We start from the raw sequence: 26777 nt of genomic DNA on the forward strand, positions 1-26777 counted from the left end.
TGGAGTTTAGCTTTTGAACTCCTTGTATATTCCAGTTAATTCCTTGTCAGATGTATAGCTGGCAATGATTTTCTTTAATTCTGTGTTCTGTCTTCATTTTAGTGACTGATTTCTGGGTGCCACTATTTAACCCAGAAGGTTTCACTAAATAGCTCAGGCTATCCATGAACTTACAATCCTCTTGCCATAGCCTCCCAAGTATTAGAATTATAGGCTTACACCACCACATCTGGCTCATCTTTTGGCCCATGAGCAGAGAGAGTGAATAGTGCTGCTAAGATCCTGAGTGTACAAATAACTGCTTCATCCTTGCCTTCCATTCTTTTGTATCTATACCCAGAAGTGGAAATGCAAATGGCAGTCATGGGGCTTTGTTGGTCATGGGGCTTGAACTCGGGGTCTGAGCACTGTCCCTCAGCAATTCAGCTCAAAGATAGTGCTCTACTACTTGGGCCACAGCACCACTTCTGGTTTTCTGGTGGTTAATTGGAGATAAGAGTTTCACAGCCTTTCCTGTTCGGGCTGGCTTTGAACTTCAATCCTCAGCTCTCAGCCTCCTGAATAGCTAGGATTACATGCGTGAGCCACTGGTACCTGGCCAATTCTACCTTTTTAAGTCTTTGAGTATCCTCAGTGGTCATGCAATTTTATATTTATACCAGTTTCTCCACACAATGTTTATTACTCTTTTTTTCTTTTGTCTTTCTAACACCCATACTAAAAGACACAGTTATTTCTCAGATAGTAGTCATTTCTGCTGGGCTCAAATAACAGTCCCCTCAGTTTCCTGAGGAGAAATAACTGACTTTGTTAGAGTCAAGCCTAGAGAAGGAGTAAATAGGTCCAAAGTGGAAGGCTGATGAGGGGGTCCTTCAGAGAGTGAAGTACATGAGTTTAGGTGGATAGATTGATATCTAGCTGTCCAGTCAGAATCTGGCTTGCTTCTGGGTTTCTATTGTGTAATTGAAGGTTGGGGTGGATGGAGAGGTGAATTCTTCCAGTTAAGCCAAGCATTTCAGTGTTCTGCCAATTCATATGGCTCTCAAAGACTGTTACTACCATCTTACTTGGGCTTAGAGTATCAGCTGTTTTAGTCCCTTTTGCATATGAGAGATGTAGGCCTATGGCTACCATGGGAGTAGGGAAGAAGGGTTACATTGTCTTGAATGCTGGATGAGCTGTTCTGCTCCCAGAATCCATGTGCTTCTCAACCTGTGAGTTAGCATCTATTCTTGCCTTTTGAGCCCATGAGGAGAAAAAATGAGCTAAGTATGCACTACACCTCTAACCATCCTCTGCCACTCAATTCCATTCCTTATTGCCCTCAGAAAGAGAAGCCTGTATCAGGAAAAGGACTGGAGGGCCAGCAGTATGATATCAGTTTAGGGCACCTAGGGGTAGGATGGCTCCACTAATTCATTTCCTCTGAGAGTCTGGTTCTGGGAACTGGCGTGAATGGTGCACTCTGTGAAATAGAGTCCAAGCCTAGGAACCTGTGAGTCAGCAAGCAGCCTGGATCTAACAGGTGAAATGTGGGCTGGAGATTTGTTGTTTTTGAGGGTTCAGAGATATGGAGCAGCTCACCTTTGCCAGGCATATACTGTGTGCCAGGAGTATCAGGTGCAGTATCCAGGTTAATCCCCACAATCTCCCTCAGGGATGCTATTATCACCTTTTTACAGGAGAAGAAACAGCCCCAGAAAGGCAAAGGCCTGTGGTTGCCTAAGGCCACATAGCTTGTAGAACCACAGAGCCAGCACTTCATCTGTGATCTGATCTCAGAGTTGAAACTTTTGACCACCGTGGTTTGTCATCATTGGAATAGAAGGGAGAAAACCTCTTTTTTTTTTTTTTTTTTTTTTTTTTGTTTTTGTGTTTGTTTTTTAAATAAGTTTCTTTCCTTTTGTCGGGCTTGAACTCTGGGCCTGGGCACTGTCCCTCAGCTCTTCAGCTCAAGGCTAGCACTTTATCACTTGAGCCACAGGGTCTTTTCTGTTTATGTGGTGTTGAGGAATTGAACCCAGGGCCTCATGCATGGGAGGCAAGCACTCTACCACTGAGCCACCTTTCTAGACCCTTACTAAGTTTCTTATTGAGCACCTCTAAGCACCTTGCTAGGTCTGCTTGCTGGCCTCTTCTCACTTATGTCTCCCATTTTCCATGTGGGAATAGGTCTCCCTGCATTTGGGAAGCTGATTGTAGGAAGGTAAAGTGGTTGTTGGTGGTCTGAATAGGGGGCAAAACCCAGCCTAAAGGCTCTGACTAGAATGTCAGTGCTCACAGGTCATCTGTTATGATGCAGCCCTGCCTGCCCTATGGTAAGTACATGTGTATCAGCCTGTCTCCTTCCAGTTGCTGTCCCTGCCCCCTCTAATTTCTAGGTACTCAGACCACATCGCCACATGCCCAGCAATCATCATTTGGTATCACAGTGCTTAGGGCATAGTAGAGATGCTGGGACTCTAGTTTAAGGGCTGAGTGTGCTCTAGGCAATAGAATCCCAGCCAGCCAAGACCAAAGGTGAAGCCAGTTGAATGCAAATTCTATTTTTCTTTGCCTTCTCCCAGCATGAACCCCTACTTTCTTCCATTTTCTTTTTCTTTTTTGTGAGTCGTGGATCTTGTTCTCTGGGCCTAGGCGCTGTCCCTTAGCTCAAGGCTAGCGCTCTACCACTGGAGCCACAGTGCCACTTTGAACTCCTACTTTTTAAGGCCCATATCCCAGAGATTTGAAGAAAGGAGTCCCCATACTATACAGATTCCCAGATTCCCAAGGGAAAAGAGGAAAGGGAGAGAGACACTAGCAATGTGCTTGCTGAATCAGGTGACACTCTTTGTAATTAGTAAGATCAACCATCCCTTGCTTTGCTCAGCATTTTGTAGTTTTCAAAGTGCTTTCTCAAGTGTCATCTATCATTTGATCCCCACAACCATCCCAGTAGGTAGGCAAGGCAAGAATCACTTTTCCCCTTGCCCAGATGAAAATACTAGGACTTGGTGAGGATACTAAGCTTCCCAAGGTTATTTACTAATAAGTGACCAAAAGCCTCGTGGAGGCAGTTGCTTTACTGCCTTTTGATTGTGGTGAGAAAACCTTAGGGAAAAGCCTCAGTTTCTGCACTTGCAAAATGGGAAAAAGAGTGCATCATTTAGAATCTCAAGGACTAAGTGTGAAATGGTCAGCTAGGTGCCCATATACACCCCGACAGAATGTTGTTGGTGAGTTGTTAGTGATAAGGGCAAAGTTTTGAATTTTGCTCTGCCTGTCCAGCCCCATTTTGAGAAGGAGCTAAAAGTTTGTTTTTCATCCTGAGAAGTCTGATCATGAGCACCTTTCCATGGCGTCAGTGCTAGCCCTTAATTTTCTTTGATTTGCAAAATCTCAGGTTCTTTCAGAGAGAAGATAGATTTCTTTTGGTGACAATTATGACATGGCAAATATTTTATTCATTTGGTATGTTAGATTTTATTATCCTACTTCCTCCAGTTCATAAGATATGTAAGTTGTTTTCAAAATTTTGGGCCTCAGTTTCTCCATCTGTAAAATGTAGGTAGCAGTACTCACACTCCAAAGGGTTGTCATGAGGATTAAATGAGCTGAACGTGCCTCCAAGTTCAGATCTGTTGGTTTACATTTCCTGTTCACTGCCATTCAGTAAGCACAGGTTGAGTGGAGTTCTGTGGTAGGTTTGTTTTGGTTGGTTGTGGGGTTTGAACTCTGGGCTTGGGCACTGTCCCTGCGCTCTTCAGCTCAAGGGGAGCGCTCTACTGCTTGAGCCACAGCGCCACTTCTGCTTTTCTAGTGGCTTATTGGAGATAAGCCACTGCCTGGGCTGGCTTTGAACTGAGATCTTCAGATCTCAGCCTCTTGAGTAGCTAGGATTACAGGTGTGAGCCACCAGTGCCTGGCTCTGTAGTAGGTTTTATTCCCACTGTATCTATTATGGAGGAGGGTGTCACACTACAAGAAATGGAAGATTTCAGCTGGGAATGTGGCTCGGTGGAAGAGTGCTTGCCCAGAATGCATGAAGCCCCGGGTTTGATTCCTCAATACCACATACACAGAAAAACTGGAAGTGGTGCTGTGGCTTAAGTGGTAGAGTGCTAGCCTTGAACAAAAGAAGCTTAGGGACAGCACCCAGGCCTGAGCTCAAGTCTCAAGACTGGCCAAAAACAAACAAAAAGAAATGGAAGATTTGAAATAGATTGCTCTTTGATTCTTGGTCTGAGTTCTTCCCATGCCATACCTGCTTCAATGTCAATTTCAACAAGGACTCTTCTGGGCTCTAAACAGGTATAGCTGGTTTACTGACGTCATTGCCACTCATGACTAGCCATATTCCACTTTTGCCAGTTCTTGCAGTGCACCTCCTGAATGTTCCAGAAAGTGCAGTTGTGACAATTTTCATGGGTGTGTCCCTTTTCCTTCCTTCCCAGCCCCCCCATAGAGTCTGGGACAGTTCATACTGTCCTCTGTAATGTGGGATATAATACATAGTATTGATTTTTTTCCACTCAATGAAAGCATTCCATTCCCTCAAAATAGACCAATGGCACAAGCATTTTGCTTCCCAAGCTTTTTCAACAGCTCCAGCAGTGGTATCACTGATTAATCATTATTAATGGTTAGTACCATTGATTAGTTCTCTACAAAGTATATGAGGAGCCCCCTAACAGATGCTTGACACCACTGGCTTTGGTTTTATGTTGGCCTTAACAATGTAGGTCTAATTACCTCCACTTTAATAAAGGACAGTTACTTCCATTTTTCAGATGAGGAAAACAAAGCTCAGAGGCATTCCCCCCCCCCCCAAATTGAGGGTTGTCCCCAGGACCTTGTGTATACCAGGCTAATGTTCTACAACTGAGCTACATCTGCAGTACAAGAAGACAACCAAAAGTGGAGGGGCTGCTGGGTGATAGAATTCTAGTGGTTGTCTCCTGGGACCTGTTCCTAACCATTGTGCTGGGCTGCCTCTCGGTACTTAACCTCTTTCACCTGAAGTAAAGAGACTACACTGTGAGTGGCCAATGTCATCTCCTCAAAAAGCTCACAGTGAGGGACTAAGGTTGAAGGACTGTGATTTGTTTTTCCTAGTACATTTCTAGCCCCACCCTCTCTAGGCAGATCCAAAGCACACAAGGCCAAGGGTCTAGGGGAATCTAGGAAGATATTCCACTTTACAAGGAAAGTCCACACTGTTCTACACAGCCATGTTTATACCCCAGCTAACTCCTCTGTTAGCTCCCTCCTCTGTCCTCTACTTTCAAATCAGGTATACAGAACCTGGAGCTTATCTGGATCTGGCTCTTTGTGCTATTCCTGCTGTAGTCTAACCTAGGTTTTTGCTGAGGAGACAAGAGGCCTTGTTGACTATAAACTACTATAATTTGTACATGACCCAACAGAATCTTTTAAAACTCCCAAGGGGGCTTGGAAGGTGGCTCAGTGGTAAAGTGGTTGGCTTGCATGCATGAGGCCTTGGGTCCTCCGCACCATATAAACAGAAAAAGCAGGAAGTGTTGCTGTGGCTCAAGTGGTAAAGCACTAGCCTTGAGCTGAAGAGCTGAGGGACAGCACCCAGGCCCAGAGTTGAATCCCCATGAATGACAAAACAAACCAACAAAAACTCCCAAGGACTAAAGAGCTGGAGGTATGGCTCAACTAGTAGAAGGTACTGTGAGGCCCTGAGTTCAAAATCCCTGTACTACTGAAAATAAATAAGTTTTTACATACTATAGGCATTGTTGTTTGGGCTCTCTCCTTGGGGACAGAATGGGCAGGTCTTTGGAGTCAATAGGCAAAAGGTCAGTCACATTTACTGGAGAATACTTACACTGCAGCCAACCCCATCTCCTTAAGCCTAGCTTTGTCCTGTTGTGCTGTAGGTCCTGTAGAAGGTGCAGGACCTTGGTGATTGGTCTATCCATGACCATTAGATCCTTCCCGATAGCCCTAGGCAGAGACACTCAAATCTGCTGCTGTTGGCAGTACAGTTTCTTGGGTATTCATCTGTCCTGCTCCATAGCCCAGAGGAAATGTCCTAGCCTCAGAGTCTTGTTGTGCATGTCTGCCCACATGCTGTGCTAATTTGGGTATGAATAAATAGGGACCCCTTCTGTGGGCAGGGAGGGGGTCTCAGTTCTAGAGGTGAAATGATCCTTTTTAAAATGTGAAGTTGGCAGGCTTGATTTTCCTTTTCAACCTTCCAGGGGATTCACTGGGAAGAATCTGGGAGCAGGTTCAGAGTGGTCAACCTGTTGGTAAAGGCATGCAGTCTAAGTTAGCCATACTGGTATCTGATAGGAAGGCTTACTCTATAACCTGTCCTGTGCCCTTTCTGAGATCCCATCCTGACTCATGCTCTGAATGTACATGCATATATGTGTGAGTTACATTGTCTGTTGTGGCTCATGATCTGCCTAGGAGAGGAAGCAAACCCAAATAAAGTTGTGGTACTGTTTCCAGGACAAAAAATACCCAGACAAGAGTGAAATAATGCAGTGTAGAAGAAGTTGAGACAAGAGCAATATGTATATACTTTAGAAAGAGTTGAGAGGGAGAGGTCCCTGTATACTTGAGTTATTAAAGGAAGACTTTGGAGGTGGGACTCAAGGTGTGCTCCCTTGGGAATTAAGGTAGAATGGGGATAGAGAAGGTATTAAGTATATATAAGTGGTTGTGGTTTGTTGAAGGACTAATCATTTGAATAAAAGATGCAGGTTGGAAAAAAGCAAGCAATAAGATTTTGTTTTGTTATGAAAGCAATGTGTGCTTTGTAAGCTTATGGTAATGTAACAATGAAATCCTCTCCTATATAATTTGTGTGTTTGTGTGTGTGTGTGTGTGTGTGAGAGAGAGAGAGAGAGAGAGAGAGAATGAATATGGGAATATCTTATTATTCCTACCACCCAGAGGGCAGAGGGAGTTTCTAGATTCAGTTGATATTTATCCTCCCAGAGTTTTTCTCATTTCTCTCTCTCTCCCACTCTCTCTCTCTCTCTTTTTCCTCCCCCCCACCTCCAGTTGGTGGGGCTTGAACTCAGAACCTGGGCGCTCTCCCTGAGCTCTTCGTCTCTAGGTCAGCACTCTACCACTTTGAGCCATAGCTCCACTTCAGGTTTTTGAGTAGTTAGTTGGAACTAAGAGTCTCACAGGGTCGTTTCTGCCTGGGCAAGCTTCGAACCGTGATCCTCAGATCCCAGCCTCTTGAATAGCTAGGATTACAGGTGAACCATGGCACCCAGCTTCTATCTCTCTCTCTCTCTCTTTTTTTTTTTTTTTTTTTTTTTTTTGTTTTTTTGTTTTTTTGTCGGTCATGGGGCCTGAACTCTGGGCCTGAGCACTGTCCCTCAGCTCTTCAGCTTAAGGCTAGTGCCCTACCACTTGAGCCAAAGCACCACTTCCAGCTTTTTCTGTTTATGTGGTGCTGAGGAATCAAACCCAGGGCCTCATGCATGCAAGGCAAGCACTCTACCACTGAGCCACCTTCCCAGCCCTTTTTTTTTTTTTTTTGAGACAGAGTCTATCTATGTAGCACAGACTAGTCTTGAACTCATGCCTTCCTGAGTGCTGGGATTACGGGTATGAGTCACCACACCTGGCTCTTGTTTGTTTTTTCTAGGTATTAGGATCAGATGGATCCTAATATAGATGATTATAAGAGGTCTTGCATCCTAAATGGGGGTATTTGGGTAAACAGGAGTCCCTGTTTGGGTGCATAGGAATGAAGTGGTTTGGGAGGAAGCAACTGACATCTGTGAGTGGGCAGGAGTGGAGTTTCTTGTGCCTCAGTGGCTTCCCCACCCAAGACTGGAGACTCATTTCATCAGCCACCACAGGAGTGTGCCAGACTGACCTGTCCTTTGCCACCTCCTCAAGACAAGGGTAATCATTTCTTCAGAGTTGTGGCAACAGATTACTGCCCACCCACCCCATTCCACCCTCCTCCTCCCCAATACTCTTTCTCATTTACCACCTGCCTTTTCAGCAGTTCTCTGGAGTCAGGGACACAGCCAGTTTTTACCACACCACAAACCTTTCTGCTGTGTGAGGTCATTTCAGGGGAGAAACTATATATAGCGGAAGACTAGCTTCAGGACAGCTCCACATTGTTTAGGCCGTTTAGCATTGCCCTTCCGCTGAGGCAGGCGGGGTCACCTGGGATAGAGTGCCTGCCTTGGGGGAAGGCATAAAGGCAGCTGGAGAGGTGTAACAAAGAGCCCTAGGAAGGCTTTCTGTGTCCTCTGCAAAGGCACATAGTAGGTCTCTAGCTCCTCATCTGAATAATGAAAACGTTGGTCTAGAGTAAAGCTGGAGTTTTGTACTACTTTTTCCTCCCCCTCCTCCCCCTCCTCCCCCTCCTCCCCCTCCTCCCCCTCCTCCTCCTTCTCCTCCCCTCCTCCTCCCCCTTCCCCTCCTCCCCTTCCCCTCCCCTCTTTTTCCTCCTCCCCTCCTTTCCCTCCTCCTCCTCTTCCCCCTCCTCCCCTCCTTCCCCCTCCTCCCCTCCTTCCCCTCCTCCTCTTCCCCTTCTTCCCCTCTTTCCCCTCTTCCCCTCCTCCCCCTCCCCCTCCTCTTCCCCCTCTCCCTCCCCTCTTCCAGTCCAGGGGCTTGAATTCAGGGTCTGAGCACTGTCCCTGAGCTTCTTTTGCTCAAGGCTAGCACTTCCATGCTAGGCAAGAAGTACTGTACCACTAAGCCACATTTCTAGCACTTGTACTACTTTTTAAAAACCACTAGAACCCTTGCAGATATAATTCATAAGGCAGCTTGATAGATACAGTCAAGTGGGCACAGCATTAGTGGAAGCCAGGGGCACCATTGAATTCTATCCTTTGATTCTTGGCATTAGCCTTGTGAACAGCTCCTAGTTTTTTTTTTTTTTTTTTTTCATTCCAGTCCTGAGGCTTGAACTTAAGGCCTGGGTGTGCTGTTCCCTGAGCCTCTTTGTGCTCAAGCCTAGCGCCGTACCACTTAAGCCATAGCACTATTTCTAGCTTTATTTTTTTGTTTTTTTGTTTTTATGTTTTTTTTGTTTTTATGGTGCCAAGGAATCAGAACCAGGGCTTCATGAATGCTAGGCAAGCACTCTACTACCACATTCCTTGCCCTGGCTTCTAGCTTTTTGACCTCTTAGAGACTGTGGTAGTCATTTTGGGGGCAAAATGTATGTGGCATAGAAGTCAGGTTTGTTTTTTTTTTTTTTTGTAGTGAGGCATTCACACTGTTTGCAGATAGTTCAGGCACTACTTCCAAGGGCTGTTATTTCTGGCATGCTCTTGCCTGTTCTTTCTTTTAGTGCTGGTTTGCCCCAAAGACGAGATGAAAATGAGGCTATAATGTATTTCAGGGAAGGAAAGTGCATTTAATTTGTGTTGCCTGGGGCTGAGTTCTACACTTTATGTAGAGAGTATTTGTAGTGCACAATGGTGCCTTTGGCAGGAATAGGAAGGCCAGAATCTGGGGCCAGTTTTCCTTCATTCAGCAAGTGTTTGTGCAGCACCTGCTTTGTATTCTTCGAGAGACTCAAAAGAGAGACCCCAGCTGTGTTAGGACCTCCTGATCACAAGTAACAGAAACCAACTGAATCAAGCTTAAGCAAGAAAGACCCCACAGGCAGGATCACAGCCTTGGAAAAACCTTGTTAGATTCCCCCTCTGTTGCTCAGCTTCCTTTCTCTTTGGCTTCTCTCCTTCCCTCTCTTCTCTGCAGCCTGGCTTCCTCTGTCCTGGGTCCATATGTCCCCAGTGTTCCCACACAGTTCTATTTACCAACGTGAGTCTGTATTCCCAGAGGAAAGGGTCAGTTTGGTCCTACTTAGATCAGGTTTCCACCTTTGGTCTGCTCAGCCCTAGCCAGGGGACAGGACCACACATAACAACATGGGTTTGACAAGGACTGCTCCAGACTCTAGATCAGGGTTAGCTCCAGAAAAGGGAACCTAGAGCTGGTCAGAAGGCCTAAAGCTATGTGTTTCTGCTGGCCTTTATGAAGAGTCTGGTCCCAGTGAGGAAACCAGGTGTGTGGAACATGTCAGAGCCACACAAGGAGGCAGTGAGGGAAAAACCCTTGGCAGAGCCTACTCATCTAATACATGGCTCCTTCTGTTAGGGCTATTAGGGCTGAGGGAACGGGGTTCCTCAAGCCTAATGCTTATTCTGCTCCACGTGGAGAGCCAGGAGTCTGTCCCGTTTAACCCAGGAAGGATTACAGGCAGGGCAGCTGGCTTCAGGAAGTGAGGCTAGAAGTCAATCGGGAATGAAGGTGGCTCCATCTTTGGGGTTTGTTGCCCCTCCATTTTTGTCTGAGCATCTGTATTTGGCTTCTCTTACCCATCAGCTTGCTCCATGGCTGAACACACCAGTGCCAACATTCTGCCAACTCATGGATTGGCTTTTCCAGATCTCAGGACCACCTCTGAGCAGATACCTAGCAGGGAGCCAAATCACTCTGCATGAGGCTGTCCTTTCAGGACCTCAGCAGGGAGAGCCTTAGGAAACCCATGTCACTCAGCCAGGGGATGCTGTGCACACTAGAGACTGCAATCTTGAATCTTGAATCTTGGAATGGCAGGAGGAGACTGGAAAGTGAAAGCTAACCTGAGCCAGAGTAAGGATAGAAGAAGGGGCTGGGTTGGTGTGCACTATGCGAAAGGGGCAGTGAGAGGGAAAGACTAAAGGACATATTGACAGCAGCTGAGAGCAGAACTATGGCATTCAGGAAGCATCACTGGGAACCAGTGACCAGCAGGTCTGCTAGGAGAGCACTTCTGGAGTCAGTGGATGAAAAGGCCAGGGAAAAGGGGGAAGGCCAATTAAGAGGCTGGCGTGCTCAAGGCAGAGGAAGAAGGGCTAGAGTACTGGATGTGCAAGGAATATGGAAGCCTCTTTGAGAAATAGGCAACAAAACCTGGCAACAGGTTGAGTGAAACAGAGGACAGGCTAGAGATATGGAGGTCTAACATTCTGGTCACTGCTACTACCTACTGTCCATATCTGGGTCTTTTTTCCAAGGATGGTGACAAAACCAAATGTATATTTAATCATTTCCCCCCTTTCCTGGTATCTTTGAAACAGCCCAATCCTTTTATATGGGGAAGAGGCGAAGGGGGCCAAAACAGGTAGGTGGGACTCCATAATGGTCTCAGAATGGTCCCTGTCATTCCACACTGGAATGAATGACAACAGTAAGCTTGCCCATTCCAGGCCCTCCCACCAAAGGTGAGCACATCCATCTTTATCCTGCCTAGTCCTGCCTCTGGTTTCTACACACCCAGAACAGCTATTAGGAGAATCTTAGAAGGCTCCTAGGGGGCTAGTGACTTCCTAAGTGTGGAATGAGACACCTCCAGATTCTATCTCCTGACAGGTACAATGCTTTACATCAAGCCCAGGTAATACACAGCAGCAGGGTCATCTGTTCAGGACTTGATGCAGCATGAAGTCACATCCCAGCCCTCTGATCTCACAGAGGGCTACTAGTTAGCACTATCACACCAAAAGCCATAGTCCCTATAGAGACTCACAGTGGCCAAAATATCAAAAGTAAGAAATATGTTTAATATACCTAACTAAGCTGGATGTGGTGGTATATGTCTATAGTTCCATCTCTGTAGGAGGCTGAGGTTGAAGGATTACTTAAGCCTGAGTTCAAGATCCCCTGGTCAACACAGTGAGACTTTATCTGAATTAAAGACACACACACACACACACACACACACACACACACACACAAATACACATTTAAGCTATTGAACATTATAGCTTAGACTAGCCTACCTTAAAACTGTGCTTACAACACTTAACTATAGCTAGACAAAATCATGTGCACAAAAGCCTGTTTTATAATGAAGTGTTGAGTAGCTGATGTAATTTATTGACTACCATATACAGAATGGTTGAATGGATATGCTCTTGTACTCTTGTAAAGCCAAGAAAAAATCATTGAACCATGCTGAATCAGGGAATGTCTGTACTGCCATAAAGCTCAGACATGCTCTGAGGTTGTACATGCCAAAACCCATGTTTGACCCTAGTGTGCAGCTGAACAAAATAGATAGGGGACCCATAAAATAGAAGGGAAACAGATTAGCTCAAATATTCAAAATATAACACATAGCACAGAGGAGAGAAGAAGACATTAGGAGAGTAAGCAAACCCTTGGAGGCCAAGACTAAGCTAGCCATGTTTTGATCCCTGGTCAAGGCTACCTGTGAATGAATTAGAAAAAGATGTCTTCTCTAGGGAGAGGCAGCCCCACTATGGCCCATGGCTGGTAAGAGAACATGGCTAGATTTCTGGCTCTAATGTGCTGGGCAGGGGACTTCATGAAGGATTCCTTAAGATAGCAAAGAGCCTGGCATCTTCCAAGAAGGGAAAGAAGCCATGGTAAGAGGAAAGTAGCTGCATCAGTTTTTGCCTTGGTGAGATAGATATTTTCAAGAAGATAAAGGAAGCTGTATCCAGAGCACTATCCAGAGCTGCTAGACTGACCAGTAAGTGCCTGAAGTCTGCTTTCTTTGGGGCTCTATTTGGTGTCTTTACTTTGGCCTTCCTATGGTACATGTCCACAATGTCCTATGAAAAGAGAAGCCCATTTGGAGAGACAGAGAAGGAGTTTTTCTGTGAGAGCTGGGCCAGAGTCCCAGGAGGACATCTGGGGCCTGCTAGCTCCCACTCAATACTCCATCTCCAGCATAGGTGCCTACATTTGTGCTGAGTTTTTGGATTAATCTTGTAACTTAATCAGGAATATCCTGGACCTTTCCCCCTTTTTGTCTGAGACACATATTCTACAGGTTTTTAATGCAAGTGAGGGTTGGTAAGCTGACACTGTGGCAGATGGGCAGCCCACCTTCAGGTTCTGTGTGAGGAAGTAGCATTTGAGTTCAGTTCAGAGTGCTCAGATGCCCAGTGACCATTTATTTATGGAAAAGCTTGAACTCTAAGCCATTGCAGGAAAGATTCTGTCATTCCAACAGTGAATCTGTTTAGCTTGACACCTGCCTCATTGCAGGTTCTCAGCACAATTCAAAGATTGAGTATTAGGTCCCTCATAGCACCTTACCAGGAGGAATAGACAAAGTCTAATCCAGGTTTTCTGACCCCCTTTCCCACAGCCTGCCTTTGTGCACCAGCTGTCTAGTGACAGAACCACTAAGGGATTTTTATAGGGAACTTGAAATCATGTCAAAGGGAATTGAGACTGCTTAGTAAGACAACACAAAGTGTAGGAAGATCAGTTCTAACATTTCCAAAGCACTGTTTCATGTTGTTCTTAGCATATACTGTATGTAGCACTATGCCAGACTATGTGCACTATCTCACTTAGTCCCTATAATAGCCTGTGAGAGGGATAGAATTATCTTTCTGTAATGAGGAAACTGGGCTTAGAAGAAATGATTCTCCTAGGATCATCTGCCTGGGATTTGAGTGGGTCTTTTTGATGCCACAATCCTCAATTGTTAATGATCTGAGCCCCAGATAGTACTTGCTGCCTAGAGATTTCTCACATGATTTCAATAGATTAGAGCTGATGCTCATGAATTGAAGTTCCAGGAAGTTAGTTTTCTGTTTCCTATAAGGGAGGGGAGGTCTCTGCCTAAATGAGAACAGTCTGAAACAGGGATGAACTGCCCCTGGGAGGTCAGGGTCTCTTCGAAAGGATTTCTTGTATCAGCTGAGCTATGCACTCCTAAGCCTCCTGGGACCTCTCTAGTTCCTGGAAAAGCTCTGGTCCTGCAAAAGTTAGGTCCTACTGCCACGACCTTTTCTGAATGGAGCTGGGAGGATCATTCTTAGCCAAGCATGAACAACAGTCTCCAGACATTTTACAGTCCATTCTGGGTTTCAAATTCCCTGTTTTCCCTGCTGGCCTTAAAGTTGTTTTCACAGAAACAGGAGCCAGGCATCATTTGTACCTGGCCCCGTTAGAATGGGTACATATTCACCTGGCCAGGGCTCTGGACCCTGACATGGAGGCTGGCATTGGGATGGGCCTCAGGAGTGGGACATAACCTATTTTGTGCTGCTGTTGCCCACCAACTGGCCTTGGGCTTCTTGTGGCATCAGTTGTTTACATCATTGGATTGATTATCCTTTGACTTTTGCTTGACCTCGCTGACTTTCTATGACCACATGGTTCCTTTGGGATCCAGAGGGGCATGTGCTGTGGTTCCAGGGCCCCTGCCACAATGTCAAGTGGGTTGATATGGGTGGGAAGCTTTCTGTAAACCATAGAGGCTGAAGGAGCAGGTCTGGCAATGATGGGAATTGGCCCTACAAGACATAGTTGAGCACACTTCTTCAGTGCCAGCTTATTGTAGCAGGACATCAGTTTTGGGAAAGCCCTAAAGGTCACGTTATTCAGCTGCCCACCCAGTGTGGAATTGCTCCACTTAGCCCACTGGCCAGTTAGGCAGCCAGATTTTCCATGAACAAAACTAGCTAGCTCTCAAATGTACAAGTGAATAGAAAGTCCTTCCTTGCATTGCCTGGCCCTCTGTAGAGTGTAACCCCCTCCCCCCAACACACATACACACATGCCACATGCACACACATGCATACACACTGCCTTATTGCTCTAGGCTATGTCTTATAAGGATAGTTCCTGCCATGGAATACACTTGCAGAATCCTGAGTGTGCCTTGCTGTGGGTCTGAACTGCAAATCTGTTTCCTTGGGTGAAGTTTTCCTTTCCTGGGATTCCAGTCAGGTGAGCACTGTCTTGAAGAGATAACCTCAACAGAGGTTGATAGTATCTCAGAATTTTGCCCAGGTCAGAAACTCATTCTTAGAGATGTTTGATCTTGTCTTTTTCCTGTCCTTCATTCTGACCTCCAGCAGGTAGCTTTGGAGAGCTGTTTCTAAGGCCAAAGCTTTTAGCTTCTTCTCTTTAGAATGTAGCTGTCTGGAGGTTGAAAGTGGAATGGATGTGAAGGAGGTATGTAGTGGTAGCTGAGTATCTCAAGAGGAAGACCATTGCAATCTGCATAGGACTACCCTGGAAGCTTCTTCTTAGATCTTCAGTTTTTGGGGTTTTTTTCCATGTTGGTTCAGTCTTGTGCATGGCAGTCAAGCACTCTCCAACTGAGTTACATCCCCAGTTCCCATAGGTCTCCTTTTTAGGCCTGAAGGAGATGAGGTCTAAAGGGATGAGGCATTCCTGAGCCAGTTTGCCTCCCAGCCTTTTTAGCATCCTCTCCTTTGACTACCTGGAGATACCCAGATCTTGAGATTTAGCATCCTTGATGGCATCATATTTCTATGTAACACCTTCTTGTCTGGACTCTACAGCTGCCGGCACCTGAGCATATCCTGTTTGCTCCTGGGAGCTTTAACAACGGAACCTCAGCCAGATGCTATGAACACCAGCCTGCCAGCCTCCCAGACACTTCTTCGTTTTTTGTAGGTGACATCTTCCTCCACAGGGACATTTTACAGACAGTGCCTTAATTTTGAAGGACAGGTCCAGTGGCAAGAATTTCATGGATCATGGCAGGACAATTGAGAAGGACATTTGGGAGCAGTAAAAGGAAATTAACATTTATAGAGTAGCTTACATGTGCCAGAGACATACTGTGTTTTCTCCTAACACCATGGGAGGTGGCTTTATTATCTTCATTTTACGGATCAAGGACTAGAGCTTGCTTAGGGTCACAGGGCCAGTTAATGAGTAGGCTCAGAATGTGAATTGTGTTCTGCTTGGCTTCCCCCAGTCTTGTGGTGGCCCTTTGTAGGGCTTTTGTCTTCACTGTGCTGAGCTCAGCACAAGCGTAAACCTAAAGTGATAGTCATAGAAAGTAGACTAAAACCACCAGGTAGAGCTTGATGAGCACCTGGGGTTGGCAGGGGCAATGCAATGGTTGTCTTCATAATCTTTGTGCCTCTGCTGTGATATAACTTGATAGGACGCCAGGCCTCAGAATTTTGAATACACAGAAATGGAGTGAAGGCAGGGAACCGGGTATAGCATTCTCAGAATTATCTCCTCAGAGGGGCCCTAGATAACTAGATGTTTGGTGGGAGGAGGCTATCTTCTCCTCTCTTCTCAGCCAGCTCTTGCCCCATGAAGGACCAGTAGGATGAATGCAGGGAGGTTCACAAAGCAGGATATGAATAAACTTTTTTGTGCATTTGCTTTGTATTTCTTATTATTGTGTTAGCTTTCCTACCTGAGGTAATCAACTCAGAAAGAGGAAGATTTATTTTGATTTATGATTTTAGAGGTTTTAGTCCATGCTTATTTGTTTGTATTGCTTTGGACTTGTGGCAGCACAGTACCTCATAGCAAGAGTCTGTGGCAGAAGAAGCCTATTTATGTCTGGGAAGCAGAGAGAGTAAAGTTTACTTGCCACCCTACTTCCTTTAATGATCAACTCCTTCCAGCGAAGTGATTCCACCACTTCCCAATAATGCCAGTAGATTGAGGACTCAACTTTTAACACATGGACCTTTGGGGGACATTTCAGATTTACTTCTGTTGCTTCTTTTTAAAAAATATTATTTTACTCAGTTACCTCTTTTTAAAAACCTAACAATTATATTTTATGAAATATATTTCAATATTATATCACATATAATACACAATATATAGCATGTAACTTGTATAATATTAAATGAGTATAATATGCAAGATATATCATGTAATATATTACATAATACACCATAGTATACATTGTATGCACACATAAAATAAATCATATAACATCTATTATATATAACATTATATATCTTGTATGATCTGTTATATGTTGCATATTATATGTCAAACAGGCTATATATGATATATGATGTATACTATATCAATAATATCAAATAATTATGTTATATTAATAGTATGCACTATATGTTATATAATATATTCTATATTGTATATGATCTACATGTATTATACATAGTATATATACTATATAATAAAATATGACATAGTATATATGATAAAAAAAATAAAAAATATTATTAAGGGCTGGGAAGGTGGCTCAGTAGTAGAGTGCTTGCCTTGCATGCATTAAGCCCTGGGTTTGATTCCTCAGCACCACATAAGCAGAAAAAGCCAGAAGTGGCATTGTGGCTCAAGTGGTAGAGTGCTAGCCTTGAGCTGAAGAGCTGAGAGACAGTGCCCAGACCCAGAGTTCAGGCCCCACAACCGAAAATACACACACACACACACACACACACACACACATAATTGTTGTTATTAACTAGTTGTATAAATAGGTTACAATTCCATAAGCTAGGTTTTAAGTACAAGTATCTTGATCAGTGTCACTTTTCAGTCACTTCTTGCCAGCAGAATCAGGTTTTTAAATCTCTTATAGGCTGTATGCTTTTTCACCCATCAGACATCCCTGTGAGCTTCTCAGGAAACTTTGCCATGATTTGTTCACCTTCCTTCCTCTTGCCTCCTCTTTTGACTCTTCTAAGTCTTAATAGGTTGGCTAGGAGTTGAGACTCACCATTTCACTGCTAGGCGTTAAGAAAGGATTCAGAGGACACTGATGACATCATGGTTCCCTTGCTGCAGCATCTGGTAACAACAAGTATAAAAAGACCATCACTGTATCACAGGGGCCAAGTGATTAATGTAAAGCTCACCATCGTATCACAGGAGCCTAAAGGTATAGTGGCTTAGAGAGGATGCTGATTTTTCTGTCTTGCGTAATAACCCTAATGTCCCTGACATGTACATTCATGGAGGGGGAAGCCCTTGTGATTCATCTGAGGCTTTGGTTCTCTCTGTTGTGGCCATTGTGGAAGATGAGTTTTCGGCATGTCTGGGATCCAACCAGTAGAATAGAGGAGAGAACGTAGAACTGGTCCAGCTCTGTTGTGGCACCTATCCCTTCACACTGCATTTGCAGAGGTGAAATCTGGTGACCACTCTAATTGCAAGGGTGGCTCCCAAGTAGGGGCTGATTCGAGAGGACAGCTGACCTTCCATGTCACTATCAAAGCCCAAGAGGATCTTCATTTGTAAGTGCTGAAAAAAGAATGTTCCCTGTCACTAAAGTGCCCATTGTTCTTAGACAACTTGCAAAGTTATCATGCTTTCCTTGGTAAACATCTGTGTGCCAGACTATGTGCCACACAAACTGTGACCCAGTAGCTGACTAAGGCAATTTCTTTCTTTTCCCAACTTGCGGTATAGTCTGGAAAGGGTATGTGTGAAAGCCAGTCATTCTCTTCTTGTTTTTTCTTTCTTTTTTCTTTTCTTTTTTTTTTTTTTTTTGGCTCCAGTCGTGGGGCCTGAACCCTGGGCCTGGGTGCTGTCCCTCAGCTCTTCAGCTCAAGGCTAGTGCTCTACCACTTGAGCCATAGTGCCACTTCCGGCTTTTTTCTTTTTGCTTATGTGGTGCTGAGGAATCGAACCCAGGGCCTCATGCATGCAAGGCAAGCACTCTACCACTGAGCCACCTTCCCAGCCCCCACTCTTTTTGTATTGAGTATCACAAGCACCGAGCTCAAGAGCTACTCATGGCCTCAGGCACACAGTTGTGTACACTGCAAAGGGGATGCAAAGTACTGGGAGTAGATCAGGCCTGGGGAGTCAGGAGGGCTTCCAAGGTGACATGAGAACTGGGCATGGCAGTGTTCACTGAACCAGCAGCCAATGGAAGGGCCAATGTCTGGGTCTGAGTGGGGCAGAAAGCATGTCCCTTTAATCTGCATGACTCACTCCTTCTGTTCTGGCTGTGTACCTGTGCCCTTGTTAGAGTCTTTGGTCACTCTTTCTGAAATTGTGCCTCCCCCCCCCCCCCAACTTGTTTTCCTGCTCTATTTTTAGTGTTATATTTAAATACATTTGAGGGGCTGGGAAAGTGGCTCAGTGGTAAAGCGCTTGTCTTGCACGCATGAGGCCCTGGGTTCGATTCCTCAGCACCACATAAGCAGAAGAAAAAAAAAAAGCCTGAAGTGGCGCTGTGGCTCAAGTGGTAGAGCACTAGCCTTGAGCTGAAAAGCTGAGGGACAGTGCCCAGGCCCAGAGTTCAGGCCCACAACTGGATCAAAATAAAATAAAAAAGAAATAAAAATAAACTGGCTTAACTAGAAAAAAAAATAAATACATTTGACACACTCTAGATTGAGTATGTCAAAGCAAGGGCTCTGTTCTATAGGGCAAATAGTAGGTACTCACACAGAGAATAAGTGATTATGAGAAGATGCCTCAGTGATTATATTTTTGGAAAAGTTTGATGTTCATCTGTCTCAAGGAGTATGGCATTTAGTTTGTAGACAGTGGGGGCCATGGTGCATGTTTGAGCGGGTGAGTCAAATATCATCGTTAATAGGAATGGGTTGTATCAGGGAGATTGCCTCTTCCCTGACTCTAGCCCCAGCTCTGAAGCCACTTACCTTAGCAGGAGGGACCAGTGTTGCAGTCTGGAACCAATTCCTGGGCTTAGTCATTTTGTTTGGAGCCAAGTTAAATATCTTGTCTCTTATGGGTCTTTGGTCCTAACAATGGTGTGAATATAAACTGACCCTTACTGGGGCGCTGAAATGGTCTAATAGGCACATTTTTTGGGTACTGCTGGTAGAAGTGGGGATTGAAAGTCTTTCAAGAAAGCAGTTGGAAAAGAACTTCAAAAATAGCCCTGCTCTTTGACCTAGAAATTCCCCAGTGTGGTTTATCATAGGGAACCAAGATGAAGTGGCCAAAGCTTTATGTTTGAAGACTTTTTTTTTGGGGGGGGGGGTCCGGTCCTGGGGCCTGAACTCTGGGCGCTGTCCCTCAGCTCTTCAGCTCAAGGCTAGCGCTCTACCACTTGAGCCACAGCGCCACATCTGGCTTTTTTCTTTTTGCTTATGTGGTGCTGAGGAATCAAACCCAGGGCCTCATGCATGCAAGGCAAGCGCTTTACTACTGAGCCACCTTCCCAGCCCTATGTTTGAAGACTTTTATCCCAGTGAAAACATGTTGGGAAAACAGCCAGATATTGTGCATGTCTGTGATTCCAGTAGCAAGCAGGAGGATAGAGAGCTCAAGGACTACATAGGGATACCCTGCCTCTAGAAAAAGAAAAAGTTGGAAACAATCTAGTGTGTGACTCAAGTACTCTCAAGTCCATCCTCTCATCTCCATTACTACTAAACTCTGCCTACCAAATTAGAGACCCTCAACAAAATCTGAGGTCAGATTCTTATTTTTACTCTGTTGGTATATAGTCTGTTGGCAGTAGTCTCCTAACTGGTCTTCCAGCTTCTAGTCTGGACTCTGACAGCTTACCTTATATAGGTCCAGAATGTGTGTCTTCCTCTGCTTCTCAGATGTTCTTCCACATCTTTGTGGCAATATCTAAGCCATATCACTGTCTATAAATTCCTGCTATTCTGTATTGTTTAAGAAATTATGAAGAGGCTGAGCCTTGTGGCATATGTCTATATTCCTAGCTACTTGGGAGATGAAGATCAGGAAGATTGTGGTTGAAGACCAGTCCAGGCCAAAAAAATAACAAGACCATATCTCAACCAATAAGTAAGGCATAGTGGCACATCCTATAATCACAGTTATGTGGGAGGCCTAGGTAGGAAGACCCTGGTGAGATGCTAGCTTTAAGCAAAAATGCAAAACCCTATCCAAAAAAATAACTAAAAAGCGAAAATGACTAGAGCATGGCTCAAATGATAGTGGACCTGAGGCATGGAGTTCAAACCCCAGTATGGCCAAAAGGGGGAAGGGGAGAGGAGGGAGAATAAAGAGAAGAGAACAATAATGAAAGAAAAGTTTTCATTTTCTTTTTTTTGGGGGGAGGGGGTGGGGGTAGTCATGGGGCTTGAACTCAGGGTCTGGGCACTGTCCCTGAGCCTTTCTGTGCTCAAGGCTAACGCTCTACCACTTGAGCCACAGCGCTACTTCTGGTCTTTTCTGTTTATGTGGTACTGAGGAATCAAACCCAGGACTTCATGCATGCTAGGCACACACTTTACCACTAAGCTACAGTTCCAGCCCAAGAAAAGTTTTCAAGATGCTATTTTTAAAAAAGGTATCTCTGGGGACTGGGACTGTGGCTTAGTGGTAGAGTGCTTGCCTAGCATGCATGAAGCCCTACGTTCGATTCCTCAGTACCACATAAACAGAAAAAGCTGGATGTAGTGCTGTGGCTCAAGTGGTAGAATGCTAACCTTGAGCAAAAGAAGCTCAGGGACAGTGCCTAGGCCCTGAGTTCAAGCCTCAGGACTGGCAAAAAAAAAAAAAAATTAGGATCCCTGGTTGGTTGACTCTATGGATGTAGAGGATAAAGGTTATATGTTTGTCCCCTTGGTTTTCTCTTTTTGTGTCTATTTCCCTTACTAGCTCTGACCTAGAGTATTATTTTTGTGTATGTGTTAGTACTAAGGCTTGAACTCAGGGCCTAGATGCTGTCCCTTCAGCTTTTTTGCTCAAGGCAAACACTCTGGAGCTCTACAGTCACAGTCACCTTTTTTTTTTTTTTTTGTGGGTCATGGGGCTTGAACTCTGGGCCTGGCCACTATCCCTCAGCTCTTCAACTCAAGGCTGGTGCTCTACCACTTGAGCCACAATGCCATTTCCAGTTTTCTGATGGTTCATTGGAGATAAAAGTCTCATGGACTTTCCCACCTGGGCTGGCTTTGAACCATGATCCTCAGATATCAGCCTGCTGAATAGCTAGGATTATAGCTACCAGTGCCCAGCTTATGTTGTATTTTAAACAACGTAAAAATAAACAAAACAAAACAAAACAAGAAAGATGATTGGATGGGAACTCCTGATTGTGCTTGGCCTTACAGGTTGTGAAGACCTTCCCTAAGGATGGTTCTGGTCTTGCCTTTGTGGTTTTGGGGTCTCAGGACAGGAAAGAACTTGAGTGTAACGGACCCTGGTGTGGTGTGATTTTGTTAAGAATTTCCCACTAAAAGACAGTCACAACCAGGACCTAGAAGAGAACATCTGGCTTAGAGAGAGATGGGAGCAAGACCATGGACCTGAACAGCACCACCCCTTAGCATCAGGACACTGGGGCTGGTAGTCCACCAGCTTGGCAGGCAATTTGAGGCAAGAAGGGACAGCCAAGTGGGACACCAAAGGCTTGAAAATTGAGACCATTGAGGGTCAGATGGTGGGGGACTGACTGGGTTGGGGAAAATGGCCAGCCAGAGAGAACCAAGGTGCTTTGGGCCTTGGCTCTGAAGCAAAGCAAACAGCTAAAGTTGTCTGTCCACAAGGGAGATGTGCTGCTTGTTTGTTAATTCATGCTGTCTTCCTCTCAAAGCCCATTCTGAGTCTTTTTCCTCACAAGTTCCCTTCTTTAAAGCCCTGTTGGTCTTTGTTCCTGCCTCTTTTGCCTTGCACCCCTTTCTGATTTTGGGTTCTCATTTCTGGGTGTGTCTTGGGCTTGCCTGAGGGCAGGATGGAGCCTCCTACATCTTTACAGTCCACACGGGACTGTGCACTGCCGGGCCCCTTGGTCAGGATCCAGGGAGGACATGAGGAGTGCTTTGCATCCACTTTCCCAGCTGGAAAAGTCAAGGCTCAGTGAAGCACAGAAAGGGCTCTGCCCTGGCTTGTGGCTGGCTCCTGCCTGGTGCTTCCCTGAGTCGCCAAGGCGACCAGATGCTCTCTTGCAAGCAAATAGCATCTCAGGCTGCCAGCCTCAGCAGTTCTTGACCTCCAGCTGAGCTGAAACTGAGAGGGAATGGGATGCCTTTTCTACCAACTGGGGAGCTGTGCTCACAAGGCTCTCTCCTGTCCCTTTGGTGTCTGTGCTGAAAACAGACACCTCCTGCTGTCCTGGGCGTGCCACTGCCATTCACTGCCACCTTCTCCTTCTCCCTGCCTGACTGCCATCTATGAGGAGAGGAAGTTTAGAACTAAACAGGTGGTCTCTTCTTAGCACAGAGCTACCACATGTCACCTGTCTACAATGGAGCCTCCTTCCCAGAGCCTGGCTTTCTCCTGCATTTGGTGGGAAGGCTGCCTTTCTAAGCCTTGGTGGGGAAGGGGTGGCTGGGGGGTGAGGGGAGAAAGGGGTTAAGGTTGTCCTGTGAGGCTGTCCAGGCCAGCCTGGGGCTAGTGGAGCACTCTGAGAGAATGAGGCTTGGCCTGTCTGTCCTGTCCCTTCAGGGTGCCACACCCCCACCCTACCTCCTATCTGACTCAGCTCTTGTTTGACACAGATCTTAAGCCCTCATCAGACTGGTCTCAGAAGGATAGGTGAGGTGAGGTGGGACTTATCCAGCTGCCCTAGGCTTGCAGGCCCTGCAGCCTACTACTCCAAGAAACTTAGCCAATAGGACTAGCTGGAATTTCCCTAGTCACTCAGCTACCTGCTGCCTTCCCCTGAAATGAAGGGCTCAGGAGGGCTCCCACAGTATTCGCTGCCTTTTCCAGGCCTTTTCTATTGTCCTTTTCCTACAGATACCCTCCCCTCCCCTTTCTTCCAGTAGACCTGAGCTCTCATATTTTCATATGATCCATTCACCCCCTGGTGCATTCTCTTAGGTTTTTTTGTTTTTTGCGGGGGTCCAGTCGTGGGGCCTGAACTCTGGGCCTGGGTGCTGTCCCTCAGCTCTTCAGCTCAAGGCTAGCACTCTACCACTTGAGCCACAGCGCCACTTCCGGCTTTTTTCTTTTTGCTTATGTGGTGCTGAGGAATCGAACCCAGGGCCTCAGAGGCATGCAAGGCAAGCGCTCTACCACTGAGCCACCTTCCCAGCCCCTTTGTTAGGTTTTTTTTTTTTTTTTTTTTTTTTTAATGCCGGTCAGGTCCTGGGGCTTGAACTCAGGGCCTGGGCACTGTGGCTCCTGCAAAGAGGAAGGCCTAGTCCAACCTCTCCAGCCTGTTTTTGGTTTTGGTTTTGTGTTTGTTGATACTGTTTGAGACAGGGTCTTGCTATATATAGCCCAAGCTTGCCTAGATTTTCTGTTGTCTTTTCCTACAAGTCTCATAATTAATTACCAAACTACATTTGAACAAAAATTTAAGGACTTCCTTTCTCTTTCTCTTTTCAAAATCCACACATGTGCAAACATATATCCTGGAAAGTATAGGCCAGCCGTCTGGCTGGGATGTGGTAGGTATGCATCTAGAATTCTTTCCCTACAGATACCATTGTAAACATGGGCTCATTTGGAGCTGCCATTTTTCTTTGGAGGTACCAACTCCAAAGTCTCCTGATTAACCCCTGGCAGTTTCTTTTTTTTTTTTTTTTTTTTTTTGAGGGGGGCGGTCCGGTTGTGGGGCCTGAACTCTGGGCCTGGGCGCTGTCCCTCAGCTCTTCAGCTCAAGGCTAGGGCTCTACCACTTGAGCCACAGCGCCAATCCCAGCTCTTATGTGGTGCTGAGGAATCGAACCCAGGGCCTCAGGCATGCAAGGCAAGCACTCTACCACTGAGCCACCTTCCCAGCCCCCTCTGGCAGTTTCTCTACCTCAGCTTCTGATCAGAGTAGTAATGGTATCAAGCTCACAGACCTCTTTGTTTACCTCCCTGCCATGTTGCTCCAAGTTAGTATCGAATGCCATATTGTCCAGGGAGGGGAGCTTTTCTCCCTTACCCCCTTGAATTCAGGCTGCCTTTCCCTGGAAGATTTATGAAGGCAGTAGGGACATTTTACCTGACACCAGAGACTGTTGAACTCTGGGCTTTCTGCCCTTGTTCCTCACTTCCTCTGTTTCTGTCCTATCTCCTGGCCTTGAGACACTGAGTCACAGAAATACCCAGGTTGACCCAATGAACCACTACTGTTTGCATGCTGGATCTGAGCTTTAGTTGACAGAAATATTTTAACATTCCCATTGTTGAAAAGTTAGCTTGTGGGGCTGGGAAGGTGGCTCAGTGGTAGAATGCTTGCCTTGCATGCATGAGGCCCTGGGTTCGATTCCTTAGCACCACATAAGCAAAAAGAAAAAAGCCAGAGTGGCTCAAGTGGTAGAGCGCTAGCCTTGAGCTGAAGAGCTGAGGGACAGCGCCCAGGCCCAGAGTTCAGGCTCCACGACCGGACCCAAAAAAAATAAATAAAATAAAGTTAGCTTGTGTTAGGAATGTGGCTTAGTGGTAGAGTGATTGCTTAGCATGCATGAAGCCCTGGGTTCAATTCCTCAGTACCACATAAGTGGAAAAAGCCAGAAGTGGCGCTGTGGCACAAGTGGTATAGAGTGCTAACCTTGAGCAAAAGAAGCTCAGGGACAGTCAGGACTGGCAAAAAAAAAAAGAAAGAAAGAAAGAAAGAAAAAGTTAACTTGTTGGAGCTAGAGGTGTGACTCACGGGTGGTAGAACACCAGCCTTTGAACAGAAGTATCAGACACTGAGAGTTCAAGTGGGAGCCAAGGGGTGAGGTTAGGGGCAGGGCCAATGCTTTTGAGACCTGGGAGGGAGGGGGTAATAAAATGTTTTTGTCATGATAAGGTTGGCATTAAGTCATTCTGTGATGTCACAGTCACAGCAGGTTAGGACTTGGCCACCCAGGGCACTGAGACTAGAAAAGATCATCCTGAAGCCGGGTGCTGGTGGTTCATGCCTATAATCCTAGCTACTCAGGAGGCTGAGATCTGAGGATTGTGGTTCAGAGCCAGCTCTGGCAAGAAAGTCCATGAGACTCTTATCTCCAATAAGCCATCAGAAAACTGGAAGTGGCTCTATGGCCCAAGTGTAGAGCACTTGCCTTGAGCTGAAGAGCTGTGGGACAGTGTCCAGGCCCAGAGATAAGGCCCTACAACCAACAAAAAAAAAAAAAAAGAAAGAAAGAAAAAAAAAACAATAATGAATGAAGATAATGAAGATGTATTCACTAGGAAGCCTATAGGCTGAGGATAGGGCACCTATCAGACCTTGCAGCATCCAGGCTGACTTGTCAGATCCCTGGTCTGTCCTGTTGGCAGCATTTGCTGTCTCTCTTGATACCAGGCCACTTTTCATGCCTGCCCCTTAGAGACCAAGTGCACAAAATCATACCTCCTTCAAAAAGTTTCCCCAGAAATGCCCCTTTCCTCTTTTATCTCTCTATAGCCTTGTCTCCTTTATGCTACCTCTATCTGGTGACATACATTCATCTACCCATCCTCATTTCAAGAATATAAGGACCGGGGCTGAGAAGGTGGCTCAGTGGTAGAGCGCTTGCCTTGCATGCCTCTGAGGCCCTGGGTTCGATTCCTCAGCACCACATAAGCAAAAAGAAAAAAGCCGGAAGTGGCGCTGTGGCTCAAGTGGTAGAGCGCTAGCCTTGAGCTGAAGAGCTGAGTGACAGCGCCCAGGCCCAGAGTTCAGGCCCCACAACCGGACCCCCACCCCAAAAAAAAAAAAAAAGAATATAAGGACCTACTTTGTGTCAGGGTCCAGGGAAACTGTGAAGGAGAAACCAAGGCCTCATCTTGGAATTGTGGTTCTAATGGTACAGTGGGGGAACTGGGCAGCAAAGTGAGTTACCAATGGCTATATTAGGAGATGGGCAGGGTGTTCAGCAAGTTGTTGCCCACTGCAATCAGGTTGGCAGAGCAGCCTTTAAATCTTGGACACACCTAAGGTAATTAAAATGTCATTCTCACTTTATCAGGCCCTTGAGGGCCTGGCAGGGTCTTCAACACAGAGGCTGTTTAGAAATCAGTGTGGAAATGAATCTGGGCCATGACCCTTTGTCCAGGCCTGAGCATGCTGGCAGCGAGTAATCATCACCCTTTCTTGACTTCCAGCTCTCAGTGCCATCTCCAGTTCTCATCTAGCCATAAAGAATTGGGTTACCTTTACAGTGGGGTGGCAGGATCCTAGAGTGTGGCAAACCCAGCAGCAGCAGCTAGGATAGCCAGAGAATGGGGTTTGCCTG

At 45.8% G+C, this 26777-nt stretch overlaps 1 protein-coding gene and 1 long non-coding RNA gene across 3 annotated transcripts in view; one reads left to right on the top strand and one right to left on the bottom strand.

Annotated features, from left to right (window-relative positions):
• The window catches only part of LOC138830127 (ubiquitin domain-containing protein 1), a 59258-nt gene that overhangs the window by 12791 nt on the left and 19690 nt on the right, over positions 1-26777 (top strand). Inside the window, exon 2 of one of the 2 annotated variants that reach the window (XM_070026540.1) lies at positions 15294-15404. The exons of the other annotated variant lie outside the window; for it this stretch is intronic. The gene's annotated coding sequence lies outside the window, so the exon portion shown is untranslated. The remainder of the gene's footprint in view (positions 1-15293; positions 15405-26777) is intronic. 2 annotated transcript variants of the gene reach the window in all.
• On the bottom strand, positions 5855-25282 carry LOC138830128 (uncharacterized). The gene is made up of 3 exons (XR_011372873.1): positions 25226-25282; positions 17456-17526; positions 5855-6257 (listed from the first exon to the last, which is right to left on the bottom strand). It is a non-coding gene; the product is annotated as an uncharacterized lncRNA (long non-coding RNA).

The sequence above is a fragment of the Dipodomys merriami genome, unplaced genomic scaffold (genome assembly GCF_024711535.1).
Source record: "Dipodomys merriami isolate MVZ:Mamm:240054 unplaced genomic scaffold, mDipMer1.0.p SCAF_184, whole genome shotgun sequence".
NCBI classification, from domain to species: Eukaryota; Metazoa; Chordata; class Mammalia; order Rodentia; family Heteromyidae; genus Dipodomys; species Dipodomys merriami.